This window comes from Psammomys obesus, unplaced genomic scaffold (assembly GCF_907164565.1).
Source record: "Psammomys obesus unplaced genomic scaffold, mPsaObe1.curated_primary_1811, whole genome shotgun sequence".
Taxonomy (NCBI): domain Eukaryota; kingdom Metazoa; phylum Chordata; class Mammalia; order Rodentia; family Muridae; genus Psammomys; species Psammomys obesus.
Genome location: NW_026596105.1, coordinates 208,046 through 219,860, shown reverse-complemented (window position 1 = coordinate 219,860; position 11,815 = coordinate 208,046). Strand labels below are relative to the sequence as shown.

The window sequence follows — 11,815 nt, the reverse complement described above, 5'->3', positions numbered from 1 at the left end:
GAAAAGAAGGAAGGGGGAGAGAGAAAAAAGAGAGAGGAAGAAGAGAAAGAAAGAAGGAAAGAAGGAAGGAAGGAAAGAAAGAAAGAAAGGAGAAAGAGAGAAAGAAAGAAAGAAAGAAAGAAAGAAAGAAAGAAAGAAAGAAAGAAAGAAAAGAAAAGAAAAGAAAAGAAATCTCAGTAAATGCTATGGCCTGAACTGGGAAGGTGCATTTAACTTGACCAGGTTCTGTACTTACGTGTTTGGAAGCATCACACTGAGCCGTATTACCTGTGATGTGTCTGTTATGCTCCTTCAGCTCATGAGCTTTCACCCACTCACACCCATTCTTCTTGTAGATGTACACTTCATGATTATTGGGGCTAAAGGCGATCTCTGGAGGAAGAAGGCAGCATGACTGTTAGCCCATGGCTATCCCTTGTTAGTCTCTGCAGCACTGGGGCGGGAGGCCAGAGAGATGAGACTGCAAGGGAGGCTCGCTGCAGCCCCACTCCCACACAGAAGCAGCAGCAGGGCACACTTACGGGTGCGATCCCTGTTCCAGGCATGGCAGGTGATCGGCTCCAGCAGAAACTGATGCAGAGACATGGTTCTGATGGCCCTCGAAGGTCAGCCGGCTGTGATGAGCAACAGGAAATGAAACGCCTCAGATGTCATGCAATCGGTGTCACCAACCTATGTGGGGATGAGCGCAGCCCTCATCTCCCATTAGATCAAGACTCCATCTCAGTGCAAAAATTAATCATGTAACCAGGACTGGCGCAGTCACCACCAGTGTGGAATTTATTCTCAAGGGTCAACCATGAACTCTACAATCACAGGTTAGGGGACAGCACATGGCAACCTGAAAGCAAGGACTGAATTTGTCATCCACACTTTTAAGAACAAAATAGATCATCAAGGCAGAAGGCACTGGGGCTGTAGCAGAATGTGGCAGGGCCTGGGTTCAGTGCCCAGTGCAGAAAGAAGGAAGTGAAAGACCCCAGCCTCACCCTAAGTTAAACATAGCTAACGCCATTTTGTGGGACACCACTGTTTTGTAAAACTCTGAAGGCCAGATGAGAAACTGGAAAATTACTAAAAAATCCTAGCTGTGTCACCCACTTGGGATATCTGTGGTCAGGCTGCCCCAGTCATACTAAAAACAGTTTGTGTTAATCACTCTCATAGATATCTGTGAGACTGTTTCAGCTAAGATAGAAAAAAAACAAAATAACAGGTGGTGGGCCACGTCAAGGGGTCATCCTACCCCCCTTGACCACCCAGTTCCTGGAATCTTGGTGCCCCTGCCAAACTTTGACGCAAATTGTGGTCTCATGTAAACGTACCAATCAGCCCCCTGTAACCATGCCCTCTCGCTTCTGTACCAGTGCTTCTGCTCTAAAACCCTATAAAAACCCCAGTTTTTCCCCAAGGAGGCGCCCAAGGTTCTCCCGAGTGACCTTGCTGCCCCGTGTACTCGTGAATCAAAATAAAAGCCTCTTGCTGTTTACATCCGAATGGACTCGTTGTTCTTTGGGAGGGGGTCTCTCTGACGGAAGATCCCCTCCGGGGATCTTTCAGAAGAAGAATGGGGTCTGAAGAGATGGCTCAGCAGTTAGCAGTGCACACTGTTCTTTAAAGGACATGAGTTAGGCCACAATGAGTGACTCACAACCACCTCTAACTCCAGGTCTAGGGGATCCAGTGTCCTCTTTACCTGCACTCACAGGACACAGCCCAGAGACACACAAATACAAAGAATTTTAAAATAAAAACAAATCTGAGCAAGTGTGTGGCACACACCCTTAGTCCCAGCACTCAAGAGAAAGAGGCAAGAGGAACTCTGGGAGTTTAAAGCCAGCCTGATCTACATAATGAATTCCAGGCTCGCCTGGGCTATGGAATGAGACTCTGCCGTAAAAGAAAGTCAATCAGTAGGTCAGTTAGTCAGTCTAACAGGAAGCTACAGAACCATCCTGGATAAACCTTAGAAGATGATCAACCAAGCTATGAAGCACAACTGCAGAACACATTTACTGTAAAGCCATTCAAGGTCTGGACCTCACTTTTAGTTTACTGGAGATAAAGGGAAAAGGACACTGCAAAACAAGGTCAAAAGGTTAAAATATGCTTGGTCTTGTTCTCTTATTCATGACTTTTAAGGTTCCAACTTAGCAAGGACAAAACCTAAAGTCCTAATATTTAATGGTTAACAAATGCAAGTTAATAGTCATTTCATAAGATACATATTTATAGTCCTACAGATGCAAACATGGTCTCACTGCAATTTTTAATAAACAGCTGAGGGTAGTCCTTGAGTCACCATATAGGAGTTGGTAAAAATAGTAAGTTCTGTCCCAACTGGCTCCAGACCTTAGCTGCACTCTGAAGCTACTGGCACTCCCACAAAAAGGCAAGAGGTTTGCATATCCAAAAGTCAGTTCCGCCAGATGACTTTTTCAAATGCAGCCAAGGTCCCGCTGCTGATGCAACATGCCATAGCTCGCTGCTGGGAAACTGGTCTCTGGAAGTCTAAATGCTCCCAAGCAGGCTTGTCTTCTGTGCCCAGCCATGGAGGTTCAACCAGCACAAGAGCCACAAACACTTCCAGCCTTCTAGCTCGTTGGCCTGATGGAGGACGAATGGCTCCTTGACTCAGCAACCTCCACAGCTCTCGCCCAGCACTGAGCAATATTACAGGTCTGTAGAATGAGGTCCCACGGACATATTGCCAATTTCTGTGTTGGGAGACTTCAGGTGCCTTCCCAGTTCTCTTCATATGCAGGAGACCAGGCCGTAAGCCTAAGTCCTAGAGCTGCTATTTTCAGGCCTAGACACAGTCCAGACTCAAAAAAACAGGCTTAAATGTAACCTTTTACCATCCCTTTAGCTAAAGGACAATAAATGTGCATAGCAGTCTCAACTATGTCTCATGGTAAATAACTAAATACAAAGGTCCCTCTCAAAAAACATATTTGAGAGATGTCTTAAGGTTGATAAACGTATAAGTTATACATGTTTGAGAGTCTAAAAAGGTGTCTTAAGGTTGGTAATGCAATTTATAAATGTTTGAGGGTCTAAAAAATGTTTTAAGGTTGGTAAATCCAAGTTATAAAGGTTACAACGTTTAAGGTGATTTAATGTATCTTAAATAGTCTTAATATTTCCTCCTGTTGTTATGCTACTGTTGTATTGACTGTCCAGAGTAGGTAAAAAGGCTTAATATTTCCTCCTGTTGCTATGCTACTGTTGTATTGACTGTCCAGAGTTTTAACCTTTATCAATAGGGCTCTAATTTATTAATCTAATTCTGATAAAAAAAAAAAAACATTCCACTATACCACGTACTATTATGGTTCTAAGCTCAAGATTGTAAGCCTCCATAATATGGATGCTTATACTAAAAGTTAAGATTAAGTGAGTTTCCCTTTTACTTCATAAAAGGCTTTTGCCTTTTCAGAGCTCACCTTAAAAAATACTTATGCTATTAAGTATTTATGTATGTCTACTGCTTTTTTCTACAATGCAGAGTACAATTGTGATACTAACATGTCTAAAGTTTTATCTCCTTCTTAAAACTTAAAAGTAATTCTTATAAGCTGCAGAAAGTCCACCTAAATCCACCTCTCAGGTCAAGTGGACTCCAGATAAGTACCGCACTTATTGCCTATCTCAAAAGGTGGGACTCGTCCCCTTTTCCTGCTTTTGGGACTTCATTTCCTAGCTACCAGACTGCTGTTTACTGCATGCAACACTGGCTGGATTGGTGAGTTCTCTTTATTGACCAGCCACTAGATTGGTGAGTTCACTCCACTTTTTCAGCATAAAACACCTCTCTTGGTAGGGGAAGCTTGACTGCAGAGCTCCGGCAACTTCGTACTGTCTTTTGAGACAGAGGGACACCCCCCAGCCATAGTCTAAACTGTCTACGGTTGACCCTCTATGCTGACCTCCATTTTAGGGCCCCACTCTCCCTTGGGTGGTACGTCTCCACTTGCACATGGTTTCTCCTTCCTCTCTCTCGCTGGGGGGAAGACCTAGTGCTAGGCAAACCATCGTGCCCTTGTCTGTGCCCTGCTGGGCATCTGCACCTTGGCCATGGCCTGCTGGGCATCTGTGCCCTGGTCTCTGGCCAAAAGCTGATGGGTTATTGGACCAGGTAGGACCTCTCGCTTGAGCCACACCTTGCCTTTGGATGCCTTTGGAAGGTCCCTGACTTCTGCCCCCAATGGGAGATGACCAGATGCCCGTCCCTCCAGATAGGATGTCCTCTGCAGAATTTCAAGTTTCTACACCTAGTGCCAGCTAGCACTAGGGCCTCCACGTTTACACACTTCTGTAACCAAACATCACCTCAATGACAGATCCAAAACAAAGCCTTTTTTAACTACTGCCAGTGATTGGGTAAATAAAGGTCCCCACAGGTAGACAGAGGTTCCCATGTTCAAGTCTCATTGATCCAAAACTTCCACCTCTGTTTGCTCTCCCAAAAGTTTTCAATGCATACCTAAAGGATTTTCCCATAACCTACTCAACTTTATCTTTTGCTTATATATATGTTTCAGTGTCCTGCCAGACAAAGATGTTTCCTATAGCCACAACAGCGCCAAAGCAGCTACAAGTGTTCAACTCTGACCTCACAGACTTCCAATAAGATGGACCTGCACCTTCCCTCCCAGCCATGGATGTTCTTGCAGACCCTGGATAGCATCAAAACAGCCTGTTCTTCCTGGACTTGGCCAACATTTCAGCCTTTTGACCTCCCTACAGCGCCTCCAGTGTCAGCAGGAAGTATCCAGAAGAGAATCTATGCCCATTATTCACTTCTCATTAACAAAAGGCTAAAATGGTGTACTTCAGGACCAGGACAGGAGCTCCAGGTTCTCCCAGTGTTCCCCAGTCCCTACCTGCTACCTTCATGGCTGGCAACTCTCTCTATTGACAACCCTCTACCCTAAATTTTCTAGGGCAGAGGCTTCCCTTAATCTTGACCTTGCAATCTGACCATTTTGTTGCTATAATTCTTCTCTCTCTCAAACCCTTGCATGACAACCAAGAGTTGCTTCCAATGAGCTTAAATTTATATACTTTAACTTACCTTATAAAAAAGCAGCCCACGCTCCCCATATTTTAATTACAGAAAAAGAGAGGAATGTTAGTATTTTGGAACACAACCTGCTCCTGGGTTACCCAGCAACTTATGATGTTATCATGTGTTGCTGGCCAGGGGGCCACACCTAGAGGGTGTGGTTACCTTGCCCCTTAAAGGGATGACCCCGACACATGGTCTCTCTTTCTCTCTCGCTCTCTCACTCTCTCGTTCTTCTTTCTTTCTCTCTTGGGGTGCCCCTTTCTCTTTCTTTCTCTCTCCCCACCATGCCCTGTTCCCCCATACCCTCCATACCCATTTAATAAATCTCTTGCATAGAAGATCTGTTGACCCAGCCTCATTCTTCTTTTAATAATAAGCTAACACTGCTCTTACAAAGGACCCAAGCTAAGGCCACAATGAAAGGCCCACAACCACCTCAACCTCCAGGTCCAAGGTTCTGATGTCCTCTTCACTTGCACTCACAGGACATAGCCCAGAGATATACAATACAATGAGTTTAAAGATAAAAACAAAGCTGACCTAGTGTGTGGCACACACCCTTAGTCTCAGCACTCATGGCTTCCTATAGTTTCCAAGAGAAACTCTGGGAGTTCAAAGGCAGCCTGATCTACACATTGAGATCCAGGCTAGTCTGTGCTACGGAGTAAGATGCTGCCTTAAAAGAAAGTCAGTCAGTCTAACAGGAAGCTACAGGACCATCCTAGATGAACCTTGGAAGATGATCAACTCAGCTATGAAGCACACCTGCCAAACACGTTTACTGTAAATCCACTCAAGGTCTGGATCTCACTTTAAGTTTACAGGACATAAAGAGAAAAGGACACGGCAAAATGAAGTCACAACTGACACAGGCCTTCATATGTACTCAGCAGTGAAAGCGCTTGCTGTACAAGCCAGATGGCCTGAGCTAACCCCCAATCCCCAGGAATACTGTGGACAGAAACATATGCCTCTGTTGTCCCACTAACCCTTCAGGGAGAAGCACATAGAGACAGGAGAATCTGCACAGGCAGGCTGGCCAGCCAAAGGCAGAAGAGTCTGTCACAAACACAGTGGAAGGTGAGGACTGACGCCCGAGACTGTCCTTTAACTTCTTGGCATGTTCCCATGCATGCACATACTCACTGTTCCCGTGTGTGTGTGTGTGTGTGTGTGTGTGTGTGTGTGTGTGTGTGTGCATGTGCGAGCGCGCGCACACACGCACACACACACACACACACTATCTCTTTTCCCATTTTTCCCTGTAGAGAACAAGTTGCCTAGACTATTTTAAAAGGCAATAAGGACAGGTATGGTAGCAAATAGCTGAGATTCCAGCACTTGGAAGCAGAGGGAAGAGTCTGTACTAGATTTCAAAAGAGCCGTGAAAATCAAATTTCATAAAAGACAGTTGATTATAATTGTTATGTTTAAAAATAGCCAAAAAAGACATGTGTTTGGTAACAAATTTGAATTTGAACTCGATTATTATATAACAGAATGAAATTATCACCATTTTCTAGTTATGATAATGGAATTGCCTTGGGCAGAAACAAGTCTCAGCCATGATAGAGTGATGGACGATGTGTTTGGGATGAAATGTCCTTTCTTCTCACTTTGTAGCCTTGCCTGCCTGGAACTCACTATAGACCAGGCTGGCTTCACAGAGATCCACCTGGCCCTGCCTGCTAAATGCTGTAATTACTGTCTTTTCACTTGAGAAAGGGTCTTACTATGTAGCCCAGGCTGGCTTCCAATCAATAAAAGAGGTGAACAGCAGGATTACTTCCACAGCTGTTCTATCAGTCAAGTTCTATAACTGAACACACATTAAGGCTTCCTATAGTCGTTTGGCTCTTTTAAGCCTCTTTTGTACCAAGCAAAAATAAACCTTCATTCACATGCTGAAAATATCACCTGAACTGCAGGTGATATTTAAGTGACATTTGAAAATCTTAACAAGGCTCAAGAGGAGAAATGTTTATTCTGGGCCCTCGGGAAGCAGCAGGATCTCTGTGAGTTCCAGGCCGACCAGGACTACACAGTAAGACCCCTTCATGGACAAAACAAAACAAGCAAAAAACCAGGCTTCAATTGCCCCAGCCCAGCACTGAGGAATGAAAAAGACTGAAGGAACAGGGTGACTTGCTAGGCTCCCACTCTCTTCAGCTTTCACTTTTCCTCTTTGTGTGGTGCTGGTGAACCAACCTATTTTGCAAACCAGGCAAGTGTGCCACCAACTCAACCACATTCCCTCCCTTCATGTGCAGTCATTTCAGTGTCTGGGTAAAACGGGCTTTGGAGACAAGGATGCCTAAAGTTTGAATCTTGGCTTTGACACACACATAACAAGATGCTGGGCCAGTCATTCCTCATTCTACCTGTAAAGTAGGTCTCCAAGAGACAGGAGGATTAAATGAGATAGCACATAAAAGCATGGTGGACCAACACCAGCCCCAAACCGGTCCCAGTGACTTAGGTCTCTGGTCTTCTGGGTTGTAAGCCTAGCCTTTAATGGAGGAGCAATCTTGCTAGCCCAGTAAATTAGTTCTCTGTGATTCATCTGATTTCTCATTGCTCTCAACACCCAACCCAGCAGTACCAGCTGCTCCAATAAGGGCACCCTACCAATGTTCAGACAGGCTTCATTCGAAGTTCCAGCTTCACTGGACCACTCTCCACTTCCTGTGGAGAAACCCTTTTGACTTAGGGGTTAGAATGGCTGCTATTATTATTATTATTATTATTATTATTATTATTATTATTATTATGTCTTTAATTTTATATATTTATTACAATTTATTCACTTTGTATCCCCGCTGCAGCCCCAGGAATGGTTCTTATTTATTCTCATATTATTTAAACAGCTACTCTGGGTCAGGAATTACCATCAGCAACTCGAACTCACACAGACCTAACGGAACCAAGCGGACCAACCCGGGGAAACTGAGACACCGAAGAAACCAACCTTCCCCTGGTCACCTGGCAAAGTGAGAGGGAGTCAGATGGGCACTAAGGGGCTCCTACATCAAGGACTCTACGCTGATGAACAGGGGCGTAGAGAAGGCAGGGGAGGGACTAGAATAGAGCAAAGGAATCTTAAGGTGACTGGAGAAAGATGGCTTTTCTCTTGATGGAGAAGGGATCGCAGGATGCTCTAGGCAGCCGAGCCACGCGAGCAGACGCTCGGGGTCGGGGTCGGGTGTGAGTGTGATGAGCGTCAGGCTGATGGGGTGTAGGTGGGGTGGGGACCCGGATGCAGCAGGTTCACCGCGAAGTACAGACATCTGGGCCCCTCCGTCCGCGACCAGCGCAGCAGTGCCCCGGCCCCGCCGACCCCGCTCCCCCACAGAAAACACGACGGACCGAGGCGACCGGAGCGGACGCCAGGCCCTGCGGCTCCTTACCCGGGTCTGGGAGGTCAGGATGGAGGACGGAAGGGAAGCTGAGAGGGATGGCCGGAAGGGTCCGGTAAGTGCCCAGGGCGCCTGCGCGCGGGCTGGCGTGTGTAGGCACAGATGCAGTGTGCGCTAGGGGCTGAATGAAATGGCTCCAGAGAGACAGCAGCAAGTCTGCGCTGGGGCGTGCTTGTGGAACTGGGTGGGAGTTCTACTCCTTTCCTAAAGGAGGAAAAATATATACATGCACTTATATACATACACACATACATACATATATGCATATTTACATACATATATATGTATTTATACATATATATATACATAAATACATACATATATACAAACATATATACATATATACATAATACATATATACATAATACATATACATATAACATACATGTGTATTATACATATGTACAATTATACATGCATATATACACAAATACATACATATGTACATGATACATATATACAGACATATATACATACTTGCATGCATAAATATATGCATATACATATATATATGTATATATACATACATACACACACACACACACATATATATACCTACATATACACATACATCCATGTATACATATGAATATCGAGGGACACTCAGCACCCTACCTGCACCACTGATGCCTAGAAACACAGAAGGTGAGGGCTGGGGAGATGGCCCAGTGCTGAAGACATATACCAGAGATTAGCTCTTGGCACCCATGCCAGGCAGCTGAGGAATGCATGTATTACCAGCCCTCGGGGATGTGTCACCCTCTTCTGGTCACCATGGGCACTGTTCCCTCTCCTGCCAGTGATCCCAGAGCTCGGTAGGCGAAGACAGGTGGATCTCTGTGAGTTTGAGTCCAGCCTGTTCTACAGAGTGAGTTCAGGACAGCCAGGGCCACACAGAGAAAACTTGTCTCAAAAAACAAAACAAACAAACACAAAATCATTTCTTTGAGCACTCTATTGCATCCAAGAAGAGAAGAGAGCCTGGGATGCCAGTATATATGGTTGTGAGTTGCCATGTGGGTGCTGGGAATTGAACATGAGGACCTCTGGAAAGGCAGCCAGTGCTCTTAACTGCTGAGCCATCTCTCCAGCCCCCATGTGCTTTTCTCTTATACTGCTCACAATCCCTTGCCTTGAAAATTCAACAAGGGCGTAGGATTTCCTCCATCAATTAACAATCGCCATTCCTGAATTTTGGTAACCTGACACTTATAAATCAACCACCTTCACACCTAAAGGACCAGCTTTGACAGCTCAGCATGGCCGAATTCCATGTCAAAGTTTTGGCTCTTCTTTGAGATCCCTTGGCTGGGAGCTGCATCCCCGGCCAGTGTCACAAGAAGGAGAGTCGTCTGCCAACTCCTTTGTGGCTAGACTGCAAGTGTTCCACCATTTGTGTGCACTTTGATCTCTAGTATATAAATGATAATGTCTCTCTCTCTCTCAGTCTCTTTCCTTCTCTCCCTCCCTCTTTCTCTCTCTCTTTTTTAATTTTTTTTAAAGATATGATTTCTGTGTGCAGTCCTGGAACCCCTCTGTAGACCCAGGAGACAGCCACCTGCCTCTGTTTTCCAAATGCTGGGATCAAAGGTGTATACCCCAACTGCCAGGCTCCCTGTCCTTCTCAAAGTTTCCTTCAGAAAGTTATTCTCAAAGGCCCTCTGTGGTTCTTCAGACTGTTCACTAAAGGAACACATAATCTTACTGTACAGATCTCTTTTGGATGAAACTAATGATAGCCAGTTCCTTGACCACATGGCATCACCATCTTCTAAAAACCATTTTAATTGTCATCTTGACACATAGGAGGCTCATCTGAGAGGGAAGCTTCCACTGGGGGAATTGTGTAGATTTGATTGGCATTAGGGCATATATGTGGATATTGTTGTGGTCACTGACTGATTCAGGAGAACCCAGAACATTGCAGGTGGCACCATTTCAATTCCAGAAGTCTTGGGTAGTATAAGAAGGCTAGCTCAGTGTAAGCCTGTGAGCAAGGGGTTGTTCCGCCATGGGTCCTGTTATGACCTCCCTCATCGATAAATTGTGACCTGGAAGGGTTAAGTCAAATCCTTTTCTCTGCAAGTTGCCTCTGGGTTGAAAGTTTTATCATCGCAGCAACAAAGTGAAACCAGAACAGCACCCACCTCTGTGAAGAACTGAGGAGGAGTATCAAGTCTCATAAAAGATCCCTAGGCTCAGATTTTTTGGTTCTGTTGCTCTCCTTGTGGTGCTCCAGACCCTTCCAGATCTTTCTATCTCCTCCTTCTTTCATATGATTCCCTGCCCAAAGTTTGACTATGAGTCTCAGTATCTGCTTTGATACCCTGCAGAGTAGAGTCTTTCAGAGGCCCTCTATGATAGACTCCTATCTTATTCCTTATTTTCACCTTCTTCTAATGTCCATCTTCTTTGCCTTTCTGAATGAAGATTGAACATCTTACCCAGGGTCCTCCTTCTTGCTTAGCTTCTTTAGGTGTACAGATTTTAGTGTGTTTATCCTATATTATATGTCTAATATCTACTTATAAATGAGTATATACCTTGTGTGTCTTCCTGCTTCTGGGATAGCTCAATCAGGATTATCTTCTCTAGTTCCCACTATTTGCTTTCAAATTTCATAATTCCCTTGTTTTTAATTGCTGAGTAGTATTCCATTGTGTAAATGTACCATAATTTTTGTATCCATTCCTCAGTTGAGGGACATGTGGGTTGTTTCCAAATTTTGTCTCTGACATGAACTCAGTGGCTGGCTCTTTGATCACCTCCCCCTGAGGGGGGGAGCAGTATGACCAGGCCACAGAGAAAGACTATGAGTCCTGATGATACCTGATAGGCTAGGGTCAGATGGAAGGGGAGGAGGTCCTCTACTATCAGTGGACTGGTGAAGGGGCATAGGAGGAGATGAGGGAAGGAGGGAGGGCAGGATTGGGAGGGGACGAGGGTGGGGCTACAGCTGAGATGCAAAGTGATTAAATTGTAATAAACAAATTATTATATTAACGAAATGACAGTAGTTGGTGGATTTATCCATTATGAAAAACAGTATGCAATAAAATATAATTACACACACACACACACACAAAGAACTGATGAGGAAGGGCAGACTGTCCTCCAGCCAATGATGGAGGTTCCTGAAAGCTACTTTCTGGTCTTTTGGACTTCATTTCCCTGTAGCTAAACAAGGCTCTCCCAACTGGGCAACTCTGCCTGCCATTTTCCTGGAGTTTATCTTCCAAGAGTGTCCTGGAGTTCATAAAGGGAACTTTAAGCTACAGGAAGATGGAGGGCAGGAGGTGAGGAAACTGGCAGTCAATACAGTACCAGT

General features: G+C 44.9%; 1 long non-coding RNA gene across 1 annotated transcript; it reads right to left on the bottom strand.

Annotated features, from left to right (window-relative positions):
* Positions 1 to 290: 290 nt before the first annotated feature.
* LOC129692342 (uncharacterized) lies at positions 291 to 8,534 on the bottom strand. Its single transcript, XR_008722692.1, has 3 exons — positions 8,479 to 8,534; positions 522 to 614; positions 291 to 372 (listed from the first exon to the last, which is right to left on the bottom strand). It is a non-coding gene; the product is annotated as an uncharacterized LOC129692342 (long non-coding RNA).
* Positions 8,535 to 11,815: the final 3,281 nt, after the last annotated feature.